The 24,907-nt window shown below is 34.7% G+C and overlaps 1 long non-coding RNA gene across 1 annotated transcript; it reads left to right on the forward strand.

Annotated features, from left to right (window-relative positions):
* The first annotated feature begins 14,685 nt into the window (after window positions 1–14,685).
* LOC107878364 lies at window positions 14,686–17,018 on the forward strand. Its single transcript, XR_001676849.2, has 2 exons — window positions 14,686–15,411; window positions 16,761–17,018. It is a non-coding gene; the product is annotated as an uncharacterized LOC107878364 (long non-coding RNA).
* Window positions 17,019–24,907: the final 7,889 nt, after the last annotated feature.

The raw sequence follows: 24,907 nt of genomic DNA on the forward strand, positions 1-24,907 counted from the left end.
ATGAACTGCGAAAGTTTACAAATAAAAGGACCGGTAAACAACTAACATGGAGATAGAAAGAATATAATTAACCTCGATCGTATCCTCTAAAGGTCAACATAATTTATTGGGCCACCGATAGAATTGGCAATTTCAATCCCTATTATAGTTAAGGCGAAGACAAATATCATTTTTGTGATTGTTATTCTACTAATAACCAATGCTATCAATTTGAAATCTTGAAGTTGCATTTGCGTCTGGATCAAATTGCTAAAAATCTAAGCCTGCTAAGTATTTCAAAAAATAATATCTTCTTTATTTATTTTTACTTGTTCATATTTAACTAGATGCATTGCTTTTAAAAATAATAACTAAAGGCTAGACTAGTAAGTCAACTAAATATTAAAAAATAAACAGTATTTGATAACAAAAGTAAAATAGACATAAGATGATGAACTGTCTCTTGATTTTTCAAACAAGACAAGTAAAATTAAATAACTATTTTAACATACTGAAGTTGATTGGTGTTGTTGTTGAAACTTAAACTCATTGTAAATCTGGTGAATGTTGAGAAGAAGAAAATTTTGGTTTAAAATATGTTGAATATCATTGAAGCTCGGATGAACATCTAATGGAGACTTCAAATTTTTGATGTATAATTTGTTGCTTATTTTGAAGCAGATTATTCAGATCATTGTTCTTGGCGTCATCGTGAAGTAGTATGATAGCTGAAATCAGAGAAACACTGATGGATTCCGAGAATTCAATAGCTGTACAGGAGTAATTATGAAGATTACTCGAGTAGATCAGCTTAATTAATGGAAGATAAGAAGAAGATGAAATAGAAACTGAATTAATAATTGAGAATATTATTCATAATGGCTGGTCACTTGAGTAAAATTCTCTGTATATTGACTTGAGAACTTTCTAGACTCTAGCTGAATGAGATACCCAACTAACTACTCCAACTAACTCAGCTAACTAACCGCTGACCTGGACTAATTAACTTGGTGACATGTACAATAGTAACTAATAATGTGACATGCCTCATTTTTGTGTATCAGTACTCCCTTGGTTGAAAAGATCCTTGTCCTCAAGGATGTAAACGAGTTAAGGATCAAAATGAGGAAATCTAGTATGTAAAGCAGTAATAAACTCCCAGGTAGCACAGTCAACAGGGAGGCCTTCCCATTGCACCAAGACTTGAGCAATAACCTTGTTGCCCATCTTTACCATTCTCCTTTAAAGTATAGCAGCAGGTTGAGGGCTAACTATACCAGTCACATGTGTATAAGATATTTGATCAGGGATTTGATGAAACTTTTTGAGTAGAGAAACATGTACAGTTGGATGAATTTTGACCCCAGCAAGAAGGAGTAAACTATAAGCCACAGATCCAACATTTTTAGAAATTTGGAAAGGCCGATAGTATCTAGCAGCCAATTTGTGCAAAGGTATATTGGTCACAGTAGTTTGTCTATAAGGTTGAGTCTTGAAATACACCTAATCACTAACATCAAAGGACCTCTCAAACCTATATGAGTAAGTCTGTTGCTTCATCCGATTTTGTGCTTTAGCCAAGTGATGTTGAAGGAGATGTAGTTTGAGTTCTCTACTTAAGAGAGTGTTATCCACCTCTGCAGAAGCAGACTCACCAGGTAAATAAGGTAAATGAAGAAGCGGAGGTCTTCCATATAATGCTTAGTAGGGTGTAGTCTAAATAAAGGTATTATTCCAATACTCAACTATGGGCAAATATTCAGCCCAATCAGTTGCATCAACAACACAAAAACACATCAAATATATTTCCAGACACCTGTTTACTACCTCAGTTTGTCCATCAGATTGAGGATGGTAAGCTGAGGACATGTTAAGTTGAACTCCTTGTAAAGAAAAGAGTTTTTGCCAAAATGTACTCAAGAAGACAACATCTCTGTCACTAGTTATGCTGTTAGGAAAACCATGCAATTTTATTACCTCCTTAAGGATAGCTTTAGCCATAAATTGAGCAGTGTATGGGTTTTTAAGAGGAATAAAGTGGGCATACTTGCTTAGTCTATCAACTACCATCAAAATAACCTCATAACTATTTGATTTAGGAAGTCTATCAATGAAATTCATGCCGAGTTTAGACCATACTATATCAGGAATAGGTAAAGGTTGTAATAAACTAGGTGAAGCTGCAATATCAGCTTTATTCCTTTGACAAACATCACATGTCAACACAAACTTCTTAACATCATTTCTAATACACTTCCAATAGAATAGTGTAAGCAACCTTTATAAGGTAGCCTCTACACCCGAATGACCACCACTAACAGTAGAATGCTATAAAGTTATGATATTTTTCCTTAACTGAGGAACATTTCCTACCACCAACTTACCTTTTCTTCTAAGTTGGTTGTGACTCCAAGAGAACTGGTTATAAAGGCTATGGGGTGATCTTTATGCATCAACACAACGCCAAATCCAGATCTACTAACATCAGTCTCTACAACAAAGGTCTTGCCTGCATCAGGTATAGCTAATACAGGGGCATGAGTGAGTGCATCCTTGAGTTGTTCCATAGATGAAGTAGCTTCTAATGACCACTTAAATTTATCCTTCTTTAATAGATCATTTAATATCCTACTAATAATACTAAAATCTTGAACAAATCTCCTATAATATCCGTCTAAACCAAGAAAATCCCTTAGCTGCTTGAGATTAGTAGGTAATGATCACTTCCTGGCTACTGCAACCTTTAAAGGATCGGTAGATATCCCATCTTCTGAGATAAGATGTCCTAAGTATTCAATCTTTTTAACACCAAAGAAATACTTAGACTATTTAACAAACAATTGATGTTGATCCATAGCAAGGAAAACAACTCTTAAATGGGCAATGTGATTATCAAAACTCTTACTATATATCAGGATGTCATCAAAGAATACTAAAACAAATTTCTCGAGAAAAACTTTAAACACTATATTCATGAGTCCTTGAAATATTGCAGGTACATTGGACAATCCAAATGGCATTACCAAGTATTCAAAATGCCCTGAGTGCATCCTAAATGCAGTCTTTGGAATATCTTCAGGTGTCATTCATAGTTGATGATATCCAGTTCTTAGATCAATCTTCGAGAATATTTTAGAACCTTTTAGCTCATCCAGAAAATCCTCAACAATAGGAATAAGAAATTTGTTTTTCATAGTATTTTTATTCAATTCTCTGTAGTCTACACATAGTCTCCAAGACCCATTATTTTTACCAACTAAGGCCACAGGAGAAGCAAAGGGACTACAACTAGGTTGCACTATCCCCTGATCTAACATCTATTATATTAACCCCTCAATTATATCCTTCTTGACAAATGGATATCTATAAGGCCTTTTATACATATGTCCAGTACTAGAGTGTAAGACAATTCTGTGGTCAAATACACCCCTAGAAGGTGGTAGTGTAGTAGGCTCATAAAGTAACTTCTTAAAGTCAAGTAATAACTCTGTTAGCTTAGGTTGTTCTGCGATATTTTCTGTGGATTCTACTGTAGCACATTGTAATGTATAACACATTGATGGTATCACCTGAATTATTCAGAGTTGCGATCCATTGCCTAAGTGTTTCTCCATTCTCCCACCACTTAAATCTTTCAACTGCTTTCCTGATCCCCTCAAAACATGTTTTTTTGCCTTTGTACGTGAACTCCATTGTCAATTTTTTTGAAATTCATCTTGATGTCCCCTAGTGTTAGAAGTCATTGAACCCTCAAAATTATATCATAAGACCCCAAGGGTAATAACAAAAACTCAGTAGTGAACTCAGCCTCTTGTAACAACCAAGAGATCTGACAAACTTTGTCCACCTTCATTTCATTTCCATTAACTGCTGCTACCATTTGTGGTGCAGTTGTCTTGGTGGTACAACTTAATAGCTTTGCAATTTTAGGATTAAAGAAATTGTAACTCCTAGTATCCACTAGAATATGTAAGGGCCTTTTAGTATAATATTCGGTTATCCTCAATGTTCTAAAGCTTAAAAAACCATTGAGTGCATGAATGGAAATCTCCATTTGCTCTATCTGTGGAAATATTGCCTCATTTTTCTCATCATGATTCCTATCGTCTGCATAGTCTTGCCCATCTTCTACTTCTTTAACCTCAAGAAGGTATAATTGTTTTAAGTTTTTGCACTTATGGCCTGGGATATATTTTTCATTGCAAAAGTAACATAAGCCCTTAGATCTCTTCCATTGATCTCATCTAAATTCAGCCTTATCCTATTAACATGGCTTTCCCTCAGTTCTTTCAGAATTATGATTCTGTAAGAATGTTTTAGATTGAGTCCTCTGATCATTGAACTTCCTATAGGATGAGCTAAAACTAGTTGTTGTTTGCTTGTACAGTTTAACTTGAGCCTCCAAGTATGCTTCTTATATCCTAGCAGATCTATATAGTTTGGGTAAAGTAGTGGGATGAGTTAGTTTTACAGCAATGTTTACTTCTTCCTTAAGCCCTTTAGGGAAACAACTGATTGCATTTTCTTGGGATAAGTTGACTCTGGTTAACATACTTTCAAACAACGCCTGGTACTCTCTTCCAGGTCCTATTTGCATAATTTTTTTAATTTCCTCTATTGGATCATCAAAATCCAACCCAAATTTTTCCACCAATGCTACTACGTATTCATTCCAAGTAGGAGGAAGTATGTTGCATGTACCTCAAAAAAGACTAATACCACTGTATTGCTTCACCTTCCAGGTGCACAGTAGTTAAGCCAATTCTTTTCTCCATTGGAACTTCATCAAAACTGAAAAGTTGTTCAACCTTAAACAACCATGACTTCACATCATCCCTCAAAAACTTTGGGAAATCCAATTTAGCATATCTGGAGATACCTTGTTTATGGAATCCCATTGGATTGGAACCCCTAAATTCCTTCTCCTGTGGTTGCCTTTCCCTCGAAGTTCTGAGTCTGACCTCGACAGGTGAACTTTCCTTGTGATTCGTCACCAATTGCTCCTTCAATTTCGCAACTGTTCGATCTAATTACTTCAAATTAGCCACTTCAGAGTTGAGAATCCCAATTTTCGAAATCGATTTTTGCATCAATTACCTTAAATCACCTCTATCCCCTGTTGAATCACTCCCTGAATCACCATTGCATAGACTCCATTCGCCATTGTTTCCAAAAATCACTGGCTCTGATACCACTGATAACTGAAATTAGAGAAACACTACTGGATTCTGAGAATTCAGTAGCTGTATAAAAGTAATTATGGATATTGCTTGAGTAGATTAACTCAATTAATGGAAGATAAGAAGAAGATGAAACAGAAACTGAATTAACAATTGAGAATATTATTCATAATGCCTGATCACTTGAGTAAAATTCTCTATATATTGACTTGAGAACCTTCTAGACTCTAACTAAATGAGATACCTAACTAACTACTCCAACTAACTCAGCTAACTACCTGCTGACCTGGACTAACTAACTTGATGACTTGTATAGTAGTAACTAATAATGTGACATGCCTCATTTTTGTGTATCATAATATTTTAATTTTGAATGGCTTTGAAGATGAAGTAAGGTGGCTTTAGCTGGGTTCAATGAAGATCATGATCAATAATTTGAAGACCAAATCATATTTAGAATAATTGACAAAATGGGAATTGTGTTTTTTCATCAAACAAATGGTAGACATGTATTGACTTGATGTAAATATGAGTGTGAGTAATTTTTTTCTTAGTTTAATGGGGCTTATAGGAGGGACGGGTGTAGGGTTATTAGGTTCGGATTGGGATTGAGATTTAATTAGTTTAAGTTAATTATAAAACATACTAATAAAATAATGTCATGTAATAAATGAAACTCTTAATTATATTTGTAAATATGACTGTCAAAAAATAAGAATATTTTAAATTCAATAGGTTGACGTCGTGGATATTTTGCGTTGAAAAGTTAATAGAGGGTATTTTTATACTAAATTTAATAGTTCAATGATATTTTAAATCCTTTTTCAATTAATAAATAATGAGTTAAGTATTCAAAACACGCCTAAACTATTTTTTATTTTTTTTTGAGTTTCACATCTAAACCTATTGAGAGTATAAGTTTCACATCTAAGTTACATATCAGTCAATAATTTGAGAAACACATCTCAATGCTAACTAGACCAAATATTTGTATATTAACATATACTCGTTTGACCATTAATTAATCTTTCACGAGGCATAGCTTTTTTTTTTTTTTTTTAATTCCTAGCACATTATTTTTATATATTTTGTAGTTAATTTTCTAAAACCATAAATTGAAAGGTTGCAAGTGATTCAACTTTAATCCCATGGTATTCTTAGGAGAAAACTATTGCTTTGAAATTTAAGGTAGAAGTACGATAGCTCATTGTTACACGTTTGTAGTTGAACGACATTTCAATGTAACAATGTATCGGTAAAAACTTACTGCATTCGGTGTTTACAACAAACTAATATAATTTATCATGATTAAATTGTGCGCAATAAAATTTTATTAAATTGAAATTCGTACGAAATTCAAATTATGTTAAATTGAAAATATATTAATCCCAAATAAATATTGCGGGTTGATATAATTAAATTAATTAGTTTGGGTGTACGCACTTCGCGCGTGTATTTCACTTTAATGAATTCAAATGTCACATTAAATAAGATATTTGTTTAAATTGATAAAGATGTGTAGATTAATTAAATTCAACATCTTTTGAATATGTAAAAACGGAGAATTTATTTAATTATAATGATAGAGATATGAAAACAATACAATTAAATCTAACCTTTAGACAAAAATTTCTCAAAATCGACGAACATTCATCTACCACCTGTAACTACAACAGAATAATATGATAACAGAAATATCAAAACAATACATCTAAACCCAACCTTTACACAAAAAAATTCTCAAATCAGAAATATCAAAATAATACAATTAAATCTAACCTTTAGACAAAAATTTCTCAAAATCGACGAACATTCATCTACCACTTGTAAACTACAACAAAATAATATGATAATAGAGATATCAAAATAATACATCTAAACCTAACCTTTACACAAAAAAAAATTCTCAAATCAGAGATATCAAAACAATACAATTAAACTTAATCTTTACCTAATTTTTTTTCAAAGCTAGTCGATATTTATCTACCACCTGTAAACTATAACAAAATAATACGATAAAAGAGATATCAAAACAATGCAATTAAACCTAAACTTTACACACAAAAATTCCTCAAAGCTGATCAACATTCATCTACGACCTGTAACTACCATCTACGACCTGTAAACTACCACAAAATAATACATTAATAGAGATATTAAAACAATATAGTTAAACCTAACCCTTGCCTAAAAAAATTATTCAAAGACGACTGACATTAATCAACTAGCTGTAAATTAAAATAAAATTATACAATAATAAAGATATCAAAACAATGCAATTAAAACTAACTCTTACATAAAAAATTCCTCAAAGCCAACCGACATTCATCTACGTTCTGTAAACTACAATAAATCAATATGATAATTTACTTTCATAAAAATTCTCAGATTATGCATCTTTTCGCTCACCATCACCATCTAGGTAAACCAATGAAGCCATTTTTTAAAACAAAAAATCATTCGACAAAATAGAGAACTAAAAAGAAGGAGAAAGAATGCAGTAAAAATATTTAATATAAGGTATTTTAATTGTGATATTCAATTCAACTAAGGAAAGGATTTGTATAATATGCAATTCTAAGCTAATTGAAATCCTAAAACTTAGGAAAAGAACGTAAGAAGTAATATACAATTATAAATTAATTGAAATCCTAAAGAAAATATAGTAGAGATTGTATTTATTTGTCAAATATAAGGTACTATGATTAGGACTTTTCTAATAATGGTTATTTTTTATTTCTCCAAAAATATATATTATTAGTATTTATGTATAATTATAATTTTAAAAAATAGTAAAAAGACGATTTTGTCTAAAGAAGAGTGTTTTAATGAAGGGTAAAAAGTTCAAATTACTTTTCTAAGAGTCATCACACTTTTAATATATTATAGATTATTTAAGTCCAAACACATGGATTTAAATAAAGCTCAATGTTTATTGGGCTAGTCCATTAATTTGTGCTACAAATGATGAGCCTATTTTGCTAAGTTATCTTATTTTAGAGGCCCAAAATGAGTGCCACGTGTCAAATGACGTGGCACGTCAAGTCAAGTGAAGGAGCCACTAGGACCATGCCACATGTCAAAATGATGCAGCAGGACCAGTGAAATCAAAAGCCCAAACGGAACAAAGTCCATTGCAAGTGCTTCAGAAGGAGGAAACAGTCTGACAGAATAACTTAAGAAAACTCTAGCACTACTTGAGAATTTTGGTTCCAAATATTCTGGTACAAAGAGCGATGGTCGTTCAACAAATGCGTCATCTCCACTTACACCGCATAAGCTGAGCACTTTAAAGATCAACTTATGCGATAATCTGTGTTACTCTTCAACGTCTCCAATGATCATGTAAGCAATAGTGACTGATGCCTCGTCTATGGAGGAGCAACTTGCAAATCCAAAAAAGGCAATTGAGGGCCTGATCAAATATGTTCAGAATCAAGATGCTCAGATTTATAAGATAGTGGATAGGATGGAAGGTCTGATAGATGGAGAGTCTAGCCATGCATCTAAAAATTCTCCATAGGCTCACGAGACAGAACATCCTGTGAAACAAACACCACCAACTAAAGAGGTACAAGTTTCTTCCGAAGGAATAATCCCGATTGAGTAATTGAAGAAATTCATTGAAGAGACCCTCAAAGACAAGTATGATGTTGTCACCAAGTCTTCTCTTGCATATGCCAAGCCCTATACTGTGAGAATAGATAGCCTCCAAATGTCTGCCAGCTATTAACCCCTAAATTTCAATAATTTGAGGGAAAGGAAACCCAAAACAGTATGTTTTACACTTTATTGAGACATATAATAATGTTGGAATTTACGGTGACTATCTTGTCAAACAGTTTGTTCGTTCCCTAAAGGAAAATGCCTTTGATTGGTATACGAAACTTGAGCCTAACTCCATCGATAGTTGGGAGCAATTGGAGCATGAGTTCCTGAATCACTTTTATAGCACAAGGCATACAATGAGCATGGTAGAACTCACAAATACTCGGCAAAGAAAGGACGAACCAGTAATTGACTTCATGAATAGATGGAGAAATGCGATCCTAAACTGCAAAGATAGGCTCAGTGAAAACTCCATAATAGAGATGTTCATCCGAGGAATGCACTAAGAGCTTCTTTATATCTTGCAAAACATTAAGCCAAAATCCTTTGAAGAGCTAGCTACCCATGCTCATGACATGAAGTTGAGCATGTCTTCTGCTGGAAAGAGAGTAGCGCCTATCCATGACACTCGAAGGGTAAATGATAAGTAGAAACCCAAAAGATGAGGCAAGTTTATCCCCAAAAATGACAACAAGGAATCTATGAATGTTGATGTGTCTCCTGTGAAGGTCACCACGAAGGTGAGCAAGAAACAAAGCCTGAAGACTACTTCTTGAGCACGTCCAAATCAAAAGTTAACTTTAAAAGAGATGCAAGAAAAGGAATACTCTTTACTTGATTCTAATGTTACCAAAGTTTTTGATGATTTCCTTGAGGATAAGCTCATTGAACTCCCATAGATGAAGCAGATCGATGAAGCTGGAAGGACCAATGACCCAAATTATTACAAGTATCATAGGCTTGTGAGTCACCCTATGAAAAAGTGATTTGTCTTTAAAGACAACGTCATGAAATTGGAAAATGAGAAGATTTTCTTCGATGATAAGAAAACCAGTTCTCGTTAAATCTTTATCACTTTTGGCTCACTCGATCTAGTTCAAATATGTGTTGAAGAGCATAATGAGAAACTATTAGAGCATGAAAGGTCTTCAGTTGACGAAGGTGACAGTGAAGGTTGGACTCTGGTGACCAGGCGCAGACGCAAGAAGGTGAGTTTATGAAAAGAGTTGTTCGAGAAGCCAACTAGAAAGAGAATGGTAAAGAAACCAAGAAAATAAAAGCTGGTTGATCTTCCAAAAAAGATGAGTGTAATGAAGCCTCACCACCAAAAACCACGGTGTCCAGTAACATTGGAAGAATTCTTACCAAGTTGGTTTCGTGCAAAGACTGTCAAGTCAACCTTGAGGCATCTTGTTTTAATACTGCCAAAGAGAGGGCAAATGAAAGTTTCTTCATTTTCTGAAAAGCTTGCTGAAACTTTTGATGAAGAGGCACATGTATGTGATACCAAAATCACATTTACAAATAACGATCTTTTGCTTGGAGGAACCCTACATAATTGTCCCTTGTACATGGTAGGTCAAGTTCTAGGAAAAAATACAAATAATATTGATTGATGAGGGATCCAGAATCAACATCCTGCCTATCCGCACAATGAAGAAACTTGACATTGCTACTGGCGAACTAGATGAAAGATGTATAATGATCCAAGGCTTCAACCAAGGCGGACAGAGGGTCGCGGGATCTATCAAGTTGGGGATTCATATGAATGATTTTCGATTGAATGCGTTGATGCATGTGATCGATGCCAAAACTTTATACAATATATTGCTTGGTAGGCTATGGGTGCACGAGAACAAAATCATCTTATTCTCTTACTATCAATGCTCGAAGTATCTCGAAGGCGGAGTAGAAAGAAAGATATTAGCTGATGATAAGCTATTCACTGAAGCTGAATCACACTTTGTCGATGCAAAATTCTGCTTGAAGAGTTATATCGTGAATGAGAAAAGGGTTGATGATGTCACCAAGACCAAGTGTAATGATCTTGCCCCCAAGAAGATTGCGATAATTGTCGAAAAAGCCTCCACCAATAAGCCTCTCTTCACTTCGAATAAAGAAAGCATCGCACCTACAAAAAAGAAGGCAACTCCTATTCTTTGATACGTACCAATGGCAAAAAAAGAAAAGGATCATTCATCCGATGTCAAAGATAATGTACTAAAGGGGATAACTCTACCTATCAAGCAAATTAACCCAATAAAACCATCCTCAAGGATACTGAGAGAATGTATGGCTCAAAATCTGCCATAAGAAATAACACTCCATACAAAGCATACAAAAGAGGGATTAGACCCAAATACATACAAGCTATTTGTAAATGCTGAATATAATCCTAATGAGCCATCAAGGTTGGGCAAACTTTTGTCGGAGGGTACAACCAGGCAGGCACGTGAAGGCCTAGGATACGAGAAGCCACCTCCAATTCGCATCTCTATAAAAAGGGCGGTTAGTAACTACATCACTGTAGAAGAAAAGTCTATTGCATCCAACAAAAAGTTTTTATCTTTGATCGACTTGGAGAATCAACCGCAAAAACTTCAGTGTTTGAGAGGTTGGGTCCTCTAAATAGGAAGAGAAGTAGCAAGCGTTAGAGAATTCATCAAAGTACGATAATACACTCTTCACCTAAGATCCAGAAAGATTTCCAAAGTTTGATTCCTTTCAGAACGAGATGGAAAATAGAACTGGTGGTTTCATGCAATGAGGTGTTAAAGCTAAAGCTCATACTGTGGTTTATACCAAGAAGCGTGAGGAAGACAAAGAAAGTGTTGGCTCCTCATATCCTGTTACAACCTAAAATGAGAATGATATTTTATCTTAAATAAAGGTCGACGAAGAGATGGAAGATAATTTCTGGTTTTACCACATATCCATCAACGACGATGATCCACAAGAGGAGAAGATGCTAGATATGCCCCACCATAACTTAAAGAAGGAGTGAAAGCAATAACAGATCCTTTAAAGGAGTTAATCTCGAAACCAATGAAAACCCAAGACCAATTTACCTGAGTGTGTTTCTAGAATCGAAGAAGGAAATCACTTATATGGATACACTAAAAAAATATATGGATGTCTTCGCTTGGAGTTATAAGGAAATGCCTAGCTTAGATCCAAAAGTAGAAGTCCATTAATTGGCAGTCAAGAATGGTGCTCGTCCTGTTAAGCAAGCCCAAAGGAAATTTAGTCCAGATTTGGTTCCATTGATAAAAAAAATGAGGTCAATAAACTCATCAAAGCTGGCTTTATTCGAGAAGTTAAATACCTCACGTAGATTTCAAGTATTATTCCGATACGAAAGAAGAATGGCCAAATTTAAGTTTGTGTGGACCTTTGGGATCTCAGCTATGTCTGTCTTAAAGATAATTTTCCAATCCCCATACTGGAATTATGATTAATGTCATCACTGGTTACGAGGCAATGTCCTTTATGGATAGTTCATCCGGCTACAATCAAATTCGTATAGCGCCAAAAGATGAAAAGCTCATTGCATTTCGTACGTCCAAAGATATTTATTGCTACAAGGTGATGCCTTTTTTTTAAAGAATCCTAGTATCACTTATCAAAGTGCTATGCAAAACGTATTTGACGGCCTACTCCATAAAAATGTTGAATGTTATGTAGATGACCTAGTGATGAAGTTAAGAAAGAGAGAGGACCACTTAAAAGACCTAAGAATGGTATTTGAGTTGCTTCGAAGATATCAACTTAGGATGAGTCCATTAAAATGTGTCTTTGGAGTTACTTCTAGAATGTTCCTTGGCTTTATTGTACGACATCAAGGAATTGAAATTGATCAGGTGAAGATCGATGCAATTTTGAAGATGCCCGAGCCTCAAAACATTCATGAGTTGAAAAGTCTTCAAGAAAGGCTAGCATATTTAAGGAGGTTCATCTCAAATATTATCGGGAAATGTCAACCATTTAGCCGTGTCATGAAGAAGGATGCTCCTTTTGAATGGGACCAAGCTTGTAGCAAGGCCTTTAAGAGTATCAAATCATACTTAATGAAGCCACCATTTACTTGCACCCATACCTGAGAAATTGTTGATACTCTACATCGCAACATAAGAGAGGTCAGTTGGAGCACTACTAGCTTAAGAAAATAGTGAAGGTAAAGATAACTTTCTTTACTATCTGAGAAGAATGATAACGCCAAATGAGCTAAAGTATTCTCCAATCGAAAAGTTGTGTTTGGCATTGTCCTTCTCAATTTAAAAGATGAAACACTACTTTCAAGCTCATGTTGTCCGTCTTGTGTCTAGGGAAAATCTCATCAAGTTTGTAATGTCAAAACCAGTCCTTAGTGACCGACTTGCAAGATGGTATCTTCAATTTCAGCTGTTTGAGATTATGTACATTCCCCAAAAGGCTGTTAAGGGACAAATATTGGCTGACTTCTTGGCAGACCACCTGATACTCGATGACTAGGAACTGAGTGATGAACTTCCTGATGTAGATGCAATGGTTATTGAAGCCAGAACCCTGTGGAAGATGTACTTTGATGGTTTCGTACATCGAGATGAAGCTGGTGTCAGTATGGCATTCGACACTCCACAAGGAGAGGTCATCCCATACTCTTTTACCCTAACAAACCGCTGCTTTAATAATATTGCTGAATATTAAGAGTTAATACTTGGACTTGACATGACAGTTGACATGAAACAACTGCAATTACAAGTCTTTGGTGACTCCCAATTGGTGATCAAGCAGCTTTTAGGAAGCAATGAAGTCAACAAGCCTGAGCTACGACCATATCATGATTATGCGCAGAAGTTGATGGGGGTGGCTTAGAGAAGTAACCCTCCAGCATGTGCCAAGGAAAGAAAATAAGCAAGCTGATGCCTTAGCCTCTTTGGCCTCAACCTTAACTCTTCCAAATCAGACGCAATTTACTATCTGCCAAGAATGGGTAGTACCGCCATCGAAGGAGGATAAGGATGCAGAAAATAAGGCCGAATACCTCATCGTCGTGTCTAAAGCTGTAAAGGAAGATTGGTGACAACATATCATTGACTATCTGTGTTATGAGATACTTTCAAAATATCCAAAAGGAAGGACTGACATCCGTCATCGTGCACCTCGCTTCCTTTACTATAAAGACACACTATATAAAAGATCTTTTGAAGGACTACTCTTGGCGATGTCTGGGAGAGGAAGAAGCAATTCAAGCTTTGCAAGAAGCACACTCGGAAGTTTGTGGGTCATATCAGTCTGGACCTGTTGACACCTAATTTTTGCCCTCCGCAACTAAATTTAATTTTGAGATTTCTTCATTTTTTAATAATAAGTGAAATATTTATTTCATTCGGATAAATGCGCTCTAAAATATTTATTCGAGTTAATTTCGTCATTTAAGTGACGATTATATATTTTCGTATTCACATATACGAGATCGCATAAATTTTGTTACTTAAATGAATATTTTTTATCAAAATTGGACTTTTATTTAGATTGAGTTTGAAAAATTATTTCAAAAAGGTAAAATCAAGATCAAATATAGTTTGTTCTTGAAAATAATTTATTTGAAAAAATATGTATTTGATTTTTATTAAATTAAGAAGCCCGGGATTAAACAAGGTATTAATTCGTATCGACTTTTGATTCAATTTAGTTAAATTATTAAATTTGTTCCTAATTAAAATTAAATTGATCATATTTGCAATGCAATTGACCAATATAATTTTCAATTGGATCAAAATATTAATTAATTTTGGCCCAATCCTAAATTTTTTATTGGGGGTTATATTTTAATTAACCCCTAAATTCTTAACAATATTATGATCCAACAAATTCAGCCAACCAGCCAATTTAGGCCCAAAACCAAATTCCACACGCTCCAGCCCACTTATCCTCAACCCGGCCCAACACCCTTAAGTCCTCTTCAACATTAAACAACAGCAATTCCCAAATCACGACAACACCTTCAAAACGACAACAACGATGAACGTCAACATCGAACAACAACAACAAGACCTGACCCATTTTGATGACGAACACCAACAACTAATCAACGATCCGAACAGCCCCGACCCAGTGACCCATCGACGAACAGCCCAAAATCTAAAACAACCCGATCCCTCTCCATGCACAAAAAAGCCAAGAAGCTTCTAGAATAGGTCCAGGTGTCCACCTCAACGGCTAAATTCCGTGAATCTAGGGATGACTGGTACGAACTCATACATTTTTGACAAATTTTCATTGGTTCGTAAGAGGTTTTATTCCTATTGACTGCTATTTTTAATTGGGGGAAAGAAAAATCCAAAAGGGGGGGGAGATTCTTTCTGGATTCAAGGGATAAGAAGGAACCCTAAATTATGCTCTATATAAGGGCTCACTTTTGAGCCAAAAAGGGAGAGATTTTTCTTTTTTTCCTTTCTGGGTTGGAAATTCTGGTTCGAAAAAACTGACGGAGAAAAAAAAAATAAAGAAAACCGTGGAGAAAAATTCAATATTTTGGTAGAAATTTTGTTTTCCAAAAGTTCGTCGTCTAAATTATGGCTTCGAGCTGAAGGCGAAGACATTCTCCGGTGGTTGTGATTCCGACGTTAGCTCGAGTTTCCGTTTTGCTGTCTCGGAAGAGGTGAATATACTCCCATCCCTTTTACTTTCACCATTTTCTGCTTCATCCCCCTTTCTCCGTAGAATTATTTAATTGTTTAGTAGTAATCATGAATGAGGCTGGGTTGTTTGCTGTAGACGCCTTTGATGGCTATAAGAATCTGTTGTGTTGGCTGTTGTTATGATGTTGCCTCGCTGAATCAACATTCATGCTATAGTGTTTGCGCCACTGTCTATCTTGTATCTTTTGATTTTGTGGTGTTGAACTCCCTGTCCTGTGTTAATCTAATTGGTCATTTGTTAGTCTCCCTTTTAGCACCTATTGTGAGCATTCCATGTTTTTTTCTCTTTAGTATGATTCCATATATCTCGTTGTGAGGTTTAAATGTCCAAAATATAGAGTTCTTTCGATCTACTATCTTCAATTCATCCATAAGCTCAATGTGTCAATCTTGTAATTTTGCTAGATTTGCCTTTAGAATCACGATTGCATCATGTTTTTGCGATTTCCCAACATGCTGCTTTTTAATTTGGACATGGGGGTATGACTTGCTGGTGATTTAGCTGAATATTAGTTGTTTTAGTTCTCATTCATGGCCTTAGTGTGATGTTGTTGTTGGTTTATCCTTTCCTCGCTTTATTTTCATGGTTAACTAGAAGAATTTCTAAAGCTTTTATTAACAAATTGCTAAGAATGTGCGAAGTGAGCTGAAACAGTATGTTTCTTGTCTATTTTTTGTTATTTTATTCATTTATACATTAGTCGTGAATTATTTTTGTGTTTGTCACGAGCTCGTTTACTGAAATATGTTCATAAATATATCGCTAGGAAATCAATTGGATTATATCTTATACGTAAATTGCTATGTTTTGTTTTGATTAGGAATTTGTATTGTCTGAACATGTCTATCACTATTTTAGCCACAATTTATTTGTTATGAGCAGGATATAGGTTTCTAAAAGCATAGCTTTTGTGTTTTAAAGTTTAGCTGAAGATGTTGTTAACAAATAAAAGTCTTTTTTTTAATCTTATTCGTTTTCATTTAAATGAAAATTATGCATGAAAAATGAATGAATCAAACACTTATTTGGTCAATAGTCAATGATATGAAAACGAATAAGGCCATGAATTTTTTGCAGAATATCAATTAAGCTTTTGTCTCTTCTCTTCTCTGGTCTTTACTGCAATAAATCAGTAGGTACAATTATATATTCGCTATAAGTTTTCTTTTTATGCTTGAGTTTGAAGTAGTGACTTTTGGAAGGCCTTGAATTTTCGGAATTTCCTTTGTTGTCAGAATAATTTTTTTCCATGAACATATATTAATTTATTTTTTTTCTTTCTTTCTTTCGCATGAATCCACCTCGTAGTCCAAACGAACTCTTTTTTCTTCCATTCCTTAATGGGCCAATGAGGCCCATCTCATTAAGTCAAGCCCGAAGTTCTAAGTCCAAAAGTGATCCCATAGTGTATAAATACGAGGAGTCAGAAGAAGAAGGGCGGGTCGAAATCCACATTTGAAGCGGCTAAGAGACTCAAAAGTCTTATTTGTTATTTTATTTAATTATTGTTGTCTTTGTTTATTTTATTTCCTTATTTATTTATTCATTTATTTTGGGGGCTTCGAAGTCAAAGTTGTAAATTTAATACAGGTGGAGCAAAACTCGAGCCAAAGGCTCGAAAACTAGATTAGGACAGGTGAAAGGGGTCAAAAACCCAATTAGATTAGGACAAGTCTCGTTGATTTGGGCCCAATGGCCTAAATCTTTTACTTTCTCCTCCCTTTCCCCTTTTATATGTTTATTTGTTTAATTAGTTTTGTTTAGACTTAGTTAAAATCTCTGCTAAGTCGCCTAATATTTTTTTTCTCAAGTCCTTTCTAAAAAAAATCGATCACTTTTCAACAAATCAATCTTTTTTTGAAGTTAGTCAAAAGATATTTTCAAACAGTCTGGATAACCACAAGTTAGCGGACGTTTTAGGTGCCTAAAACCTTCCTAAAACGTTAATAGGAATCATTTACTTTGAATCTCTAATTTAAATGATTTTTCTGTTTTGGATCATTTAAAGTACCGTATAAAGGTTTTCTTAATTCCTTTTCAAAATTAAGTGGGCACTTTAAAAAAGTTAAAAGGATGGGATACTATTGACCAATGATGGTGAAAGATTGCTTGGACTACGCTAGAAGATGTAAAGCTTGTCAATTTCATGCAAATTTCATAGATTAACCTCTTGAAGTGCTACATCCAACTGTAGCATCTTGGCCATTCAATGCTTGGGGAATGGATGTTGTTGGTCAAATACCAAAAGTTTTTGGTGGACACTTATATATCCTGGCCGCAATAAATTACTTCTCAAAATGGGCCGAAGCTGTTGCTCTAAAAGAAGTAAGGAGAATTTTGCGAATTTCATCCGAGTGAATATCATCTACCGCTTTAAAATTCCTCAATATATAATAACCAACAGTGGCAAGCCGTTTGATAACAAGCTGATGAATAAGATTTGTGTTCTCTTTGGCTTCAAGCAGCGCAAGTTTTGTATGTACTATGCTACCACTAATGGTCTAGCCAAAGCGTTTAATAAAACTTTATGCAATTTATTGAAGAAAGTCATCTCCAAGTCCAATTGAGACTGGCATGAACGAATAGAAGAAGCTTTATGGGCATATAAAGCAACTTACCGCACACCAATACAAGCAACCTTGTATTCGCTTACTTTTGGAGTTGAAGTCGTCCTGCCACTTGAGCATCAAATACGTTATTTGAGACTGTCTATTCAAGAAGGGTTCATTGATTAAAAAAAACGCTAGATTGTGTGTTGCAGAGTTAAAAGCTCTTGATGAAAAGAGAATGGAGGCTTAGCAAAATCTTGAATGTTACCAAGCCCGTTTATATCGTTCTTTCAACAAATGAGTTCGCTTGAAGTGTTTTCAAATTGGAGATTAAGTCCTCGCAATAAAAAGGCCTTTGATTACTTCTCATAAGTCTGGGGGCAAATTCACCCCAAAGTGGGATGGACCATATATTGTACAAGAAATATATTCAAATGGTGCTTACAAGCTTGTTGATGCAAATGACGTGAAGATTAGAGCTATCAACGCCAAGTTCTTGAGAAGTACTATCCTTGAAGGAAGATGACACTCCTTAATGCACGTGTATAAACTGCATGTCTACTCCTGGCCCACAAAAGTAAAAACTGTGTACGACTCAAAAAAATATCCGTTAGGTTGAAAACCTCGAAAGAGGTGGCCTAGGCAAAAGTTAGGACGCACGAGAAAAAAACACTCACCCAGAACTATGTTGTGACTTGATCCTCTTTACTGCGGTATGTAGGCGCTTTGAAATTTCATTCTGAGTTCAGTTACATGAATGTCAAAAAAATACATATTCCCACTTGATCCGCCATATGAAATTTGATCCTATATATAATTCAATTGAACTTATGCTCAATTGGGGCAAACTCTAATGAGCTTCGTTCACATAAGTTGATAGCTCTTTACATAAGTTGAAGTCTTATGATACATTAAATCTTCATGTTAAAACTTTCAAATTCTCCATATTAAAATTTGCACGTTTATGGGTTTATTCTTAAAAGGATATCAAAATTCTCATGCCTTAAGGTGGATAAAATTTGTCCCTTTGTACCTTAAGCTGACATCTCATGGGTTTATCTTTAAAAGAATATCAAAATTTTCATGCCTTAAGATGGACAAAATTTGTCATTTTTCATTTTAAGCTGGTCTCTCACGGATTTATCCTTAAAAGGATCTCAAAATTTCCATGTCTTAAAGGTGGAAATTTTTTTTCCCTTTACACCTTAAGCTGCCCTCTCACGGGTTTATCCTTAAAAGGATCTTAAAATTTTCATACCTTAAGGTGGACAAAATTTGTCCCTTTGCACCTTAAAGCTGACATCTCATGAGCTTATCATTAAAAGGATCTTAAATTTTTCATACCTTAAAATGGACAAAATATACCCCTTTGCACCTTAAGCTGACCATTGAAAAGAGCCCATACTTAAAGACCATTGCATAAGTGCATTGATGAAAGGGCCCATACTTAAAGAAGACTGTTGCATAAGTACATAGATGAAAGGGCCCATACACGCCAAGTTCTTGAAGAAGTACTATCCTTGAACTATGTTGTGACTTGATCCTCTTTACTGAGGTACGTAGGCGCTTGAAATTTTATTCTGACTTCAGTTACATGAATGTCAAAAAAATACATATTCCTACTTGATCCGTCATATGAAAGTAGATCTTGCATACACTTCAGTTGAACTTATGCTCAATGGGGGCAAACTCTAGAGCTTCGTTCACATAAGTTGATAGCTCTTCACATAAGTTGAAGTCTTCTAATACATTAAGTCTTCATGTTAAAACTTTCAAATTTTCCATATTAAAATTTGCACGTTTATGGGTTTATTCTTAAAAGGATATCAAAATTCTCATGCCTTAAGGTGGACAAAATTTGTCCCTTTGCACCTTAAGCTGACATCTCATGGGTTTATCTTTTAAAAGAATCTCAAAATTTTCATGCCTTAAGATGGACAAAATTTGTCATTTTGTATCTTAAGCTGGCCTCTCATGGATTTATCATTAAAAGGATCTCAAAATTTTCATGTCTTAAAGGTGGAAAAAATTTGTCCCTTTACACCTTAAGTTGGCCTCTCACGGGTTTATCCTTAAAAGGATCTCAAAATTTTCATGCCTTAAGGTGGACAAAATTTGTCCCTTTGCACTTTAAAGCTGACATCTCATGAGTTTATCATTAAAAGGATCTTAAATTTTTCATGCCTTAAGGTGGACAAAATATACCTCTTTGCACCTTAAGCTGACCATTGAAAAGAGTCCATACTTAAAGATCATTGCATAAGTGCATCGATGAAAGGACCCATACTTAATGAAGACCGTTGCATAAGTACATAGATGAAAGGGCCCATACTTAAAGAAGACCATTGCCTAAGTGCATTGGTGAAAAGGCTCATACTTAGAGAAGACCATTGCATAAATGCATTGGTAAAAGGGCCCATACTTAAAGAAAACCATTGCGTCTTGAAGCGACATTGGTTGGGTCTTAAAGTGATGGAAGCGAAGTTAAACTCTCGCACCTTGAGCTGATGTCCACCGTCTTTGAGCAAAATTATTCGGTCTTAAGGTGACAAAGACGAAGTTAAACTCTCACACCTTAAACGATGTCTACCGTATTCAAGAAAAATTGTTCGGTCTTAAGGTGATGGAGGAGAAGTTAAACTCTCACACCTTAAGCCGATGTCCACTGTCATCAAGCAAAATTGTTCGGACTTAAGGTGACGGAGGCGACGTTAAACTCTCGCACCATAAGCCGATGTCCACCATCTTGAAGTCAAATTGGTCGGTCTTAGAGTGTACGGATATAAAGTTAAACTCTCGCACCCTAAGCCGATTGATTGCATATTGCTAATTGCTTTAACTCTACAAAAAAATATGAAGAAGAAGAAGAAAAAAAATAATACAAAAAAGAAAAGGAGAAATACCCGGCGTCTTGAGCAAATCCATAGTCGCTACTTAAGAAAGTTGACGAGTCTATGCTTCAAAATAATGAGGGACATGACCCTATTTATAGAGGAGGAAAAGTAGTAGCTCACTTTAAATTGAATGGAATTAGAACAGATTCTGAGTCCATCAGGCGACGTACATTTCCTAATCCCTTATAAATTGGGAGAAGATTTATGGAAAATATGGAACACAAAAGAATGAAACCAAGAAAGTTGGCAGTGGAATTACAATTCCAAATTCATATTGGACTTTGAAGGGGCCCCCTTTAGGACCAAAAAATGAAAATTCTTTTGTATCTAAGTCAAAAGGGGGGTTTTCATTTTTTTTATATATAAAATTGGATTGTGAAACCCATGTTCCATTGGATTTGTTTTTTTTTTTCTTAAGAAAAAGAAAACAAATGAACAAGGGTGGCCACTTTAAATACTTTGACAATACTAATATTATAATATCATAACTGTTAGGGCATGAGGATTTTGATGATAGACATGTGAATGAAACATGTTGAAGAAGCTGGTCCATTCAAGGTGAAATAGTCTAGCTGGCACAGGTGTTTGGATGATATGATTATGTGTTCAAGACAAACTTAGATAACATTGATTACATCAGAAGCCGAGTTAGATCAGACTACAAGTCTTGAAGAAGTCAAGTTGATCAAGGAGTTTAGTAAGAAGAGGATTTGAATTAAAAGAATCCTATCAAAACTAGGAGAGGTGAGGCGGCAACAAAAAGGAAAAGAATTAACTGATAGAGTTCTACTGAAGAAAGAATTGAACATAAAAAAAAACTCTATCACAGGTTGGCTTAAATACTTCAAACATGACTCACAGCCAGTACTCACGCACGTACTGAAAAAGTCAATCAAGAATCAGCATACATACTTGAAGAAGAACTAAGCCTCTTACTTAGCAGGTCATAAACTGTGTAGTAGTTAGGTTCTGGTATTGTAATGAGTCATTGATTCTAGTCTCAGTAATCTATAAACTGAGTTAGGCGTTGTCGTCTTCAAGTTTGGGAACTCAAAGACTTGGGAACACTTATCTTGGGAAGAATAGTGTTTTTGTAGTAATAAGAGTTAGAAGTTTTAATTCCTAGGTTACAAGAAGTCTTGTAATTTTGTTGATTGTTGAGGCTCAAGTATTTTAGTGAAGTTGGGTTAAATCCTGTAGAGGTACAGGTCATGGTTTTTTACACCTTTCTTGAGCTGGGTGTTTTCCACGTAAAAATACTGTGTTCAATTTACTTTTGTGAACCACGTTACTTACTTGTTCCACAGATAGGCAATTAATAGGACGCGTACTCTAACAATAACCTATAATACTTGGAATCCTTGCACATTGGTTATGACATGCATAAGCAGTACGAGTCAAGTAAATATCTTGTTAGAGTGCGTACCCTACTGGTCTTAATATTATACTCTATTAGTTGCCTATTTGTGGAATAAGTAAGCTAACGCGGTTCACAGAAGTAAAAGATGAATACAGTATTTTTACGTGGAATACACCCGGCTCAAGAAAGGTGTAAAAAACCACGACCTTTATTTTGGTGACAAAATTAGCGACATAAATGGGGGGAATTTTTTTTTGACATGGTGGAGACAGAAATAGCAACGGAAGTTTTGTCACTAGAAGTATTTTACCATTCTTAGAAAATATATTAGGTATATTTTTAGTAAATAACTAGCAATGCATTTATAATCCGTTGCTGAATTCGTTGCCCGACCAACTAATAGTATATTTTTAATAAATAAGGAGCAACATATTTTTATCAGTTGCTAAATCCGTTATCCGACCAAATAAATATTAGGTCTAAGTCTTTTATTTCACTTTATTCTCAACGTTGTATCATCCACCTCACTCCAAAAAACAGTCTCCTTTCCTTTTTCCCTCCCTTTTCTCTCAATTGAGAAAAGGAAATCACTCAATATCAGTCAAAAAAGATGTCAATCAGTGAATGTCGAATCAAAATTAGAGGTAAGATTCTATATCTCATAATTTTAGTTGTTTCTCCTCTTTTAATTACTTGATTTCTGTATTAGAAGTCACTTGTAAATGATAGGTTTAGGGTTTTTTGAGCTCTTTCACTTAGGGTTGTTAGATTATTACGTTAAAAAGCTTGATAAATAATTATTTACTCGAAATGAAAACGTTTTTTTCTCAAAATTTCTGTTTGTGGGGGTTTTTTGATATTTCATGTTGCATCTTTATTAATCTAAAATTTCTTCAACAGATTTTCTCTTTGTGTGGTTGAATTTTTAGTGTTTTGCGTACACTGATTATGTTAGGGTTTTTTATTTTTTTCAGAAGTTCTATTTGTGGTTTGTTTGAACTCTTTCACTTTGGTTTGTTAGTGGGATATTGTGCTGATGGGCTTTGATAGTATGGAAGAATTTTTGGGGTGAAAGCACTAAAAACGAAATTGGTACTGATTTCTACACAATTAAAGCAAGAAATTAAAAGATTGGCTCTGCTCCTGGGGCATGTGCACAGTTATTTAGTTTTTAAAAGGGAAGTTTAAAGTCTAGCTTTTTTGCTTTTTAGTGTTTGTGACATTGCTTCAAATTTAGTAACCAATGTTTAGTAAAACACCGAAGTGCATTTTAGCCAGGAATGTTGCTCCATCATTTCTGTATATATGTAAGAGTTGCCCAAATACAAACTAAATTTAATAGTTTTGCTGGTGTCCTCACTATTCTTTGTTTCTAAGTTGATGATACTCCCTCAATTTTGATTTTACTTGTCACTTTTGACATGACACACTCATTACGAAAATGATAATTGGTATAGTGATTTTACCACATTACTCATATTAATAGATATTTAGCAATAGGGATTGAAAAATAATTTGAGGAACAACTAATTAATGCTAAGTGTAAAACATGGAAACAAAATTTCGGCTTTACTTGATTTGTCAAAAATGACAAGTAAAAATAGATATCAAATTAGGAAAATAGTGACAAGTAAAAGCGAACGGATGGAGTAACATTTTTTATTGTGCCAAGTAATTAAGGAATCTTGTGTATACATAAGTAAATTGATGTTATGGTAAAGTCCCAATTGTTCGCTTTAAGGATTCATATGTATACTGTTTTGGAGATACTATATTTGTCCCAAGTTGTTTGTCATGATCTAATTTTTACTGGGAAGAGTTGATATAACACTTGTTTGATGATTATGTAGTGAAAAAACTACATTTCTCCATCATCTTGTTTGCCACACAATGGCATCCAATCTTTGGGGTTATGTCGTGAACCTTGATCCTCCTGTCTTGACCCTGCCATTTGGTGAATCGATATTAGAGACACTGTTCGATAAAAGGAAGTCATGAAGCAATTAAATCTTGGGCCAAATGGAGGAATTCTTACTTCACTGAACTTGTTTGCCACAAAGTTTGATGAGGTAAATTTTGATGTGATCTGTTTTTTCTTTTATTGAATAGACTGTGAGACGATGTTTCCTATCTTTCTTGTGTAAGTACATAGATAACCCTTAAACTTTGCATAAATTGTCTATTAGATACTTCGGTTTTGCTAGTGGTCGTATAGATACTTCAAGTAGGGAGGAATGTATTGCATGAAATAGAAGTCTGACATGGCGTACAACTTTATTACTCAATTTTAAGCACTTAAAAGGCTTAAAATGAGCTGACATAGAGTTTCTTCCCACACTTCTTTTTTACTCTCTCTAATTTTTATCAAGTTGTGTAAAGGGGTGATAAGAAAATCAAGTTAGGGTGTTCATTTATTTAGTTATGTAAAGGGATGCTAAGAAAATCAAGTTACAGTCATTTTCTTTGATAACCAAATTGCTACTGATTTCATAGAGAGGATATGGATGATTATATTTCTTGACTAAGTACATCAAAAGTTATTATGCTCATTTTTATGGTCTTGTCCACTTTGCAGATGAAAGACTTAGGTGATGCAAGGATCATCACTAGAATGTAAGTCTCATAATCTCATGCAATTTCAAAATTTTGCTT

This window comes from Capsicum annuum, chromosome 7 (genome assembly GCF_002878395.1).
Source record: "Capsicum annuum cultivar UCD-10X-F1 chromosome 7, UCD10Xv1.1, whole genome shotgun sequence".
NCBI lineage: Eukaryota > Viridiplantae > Streptophyta > Magnoliopsida > Solanales > Solanaceae > Capsicum > Capsicum annuum.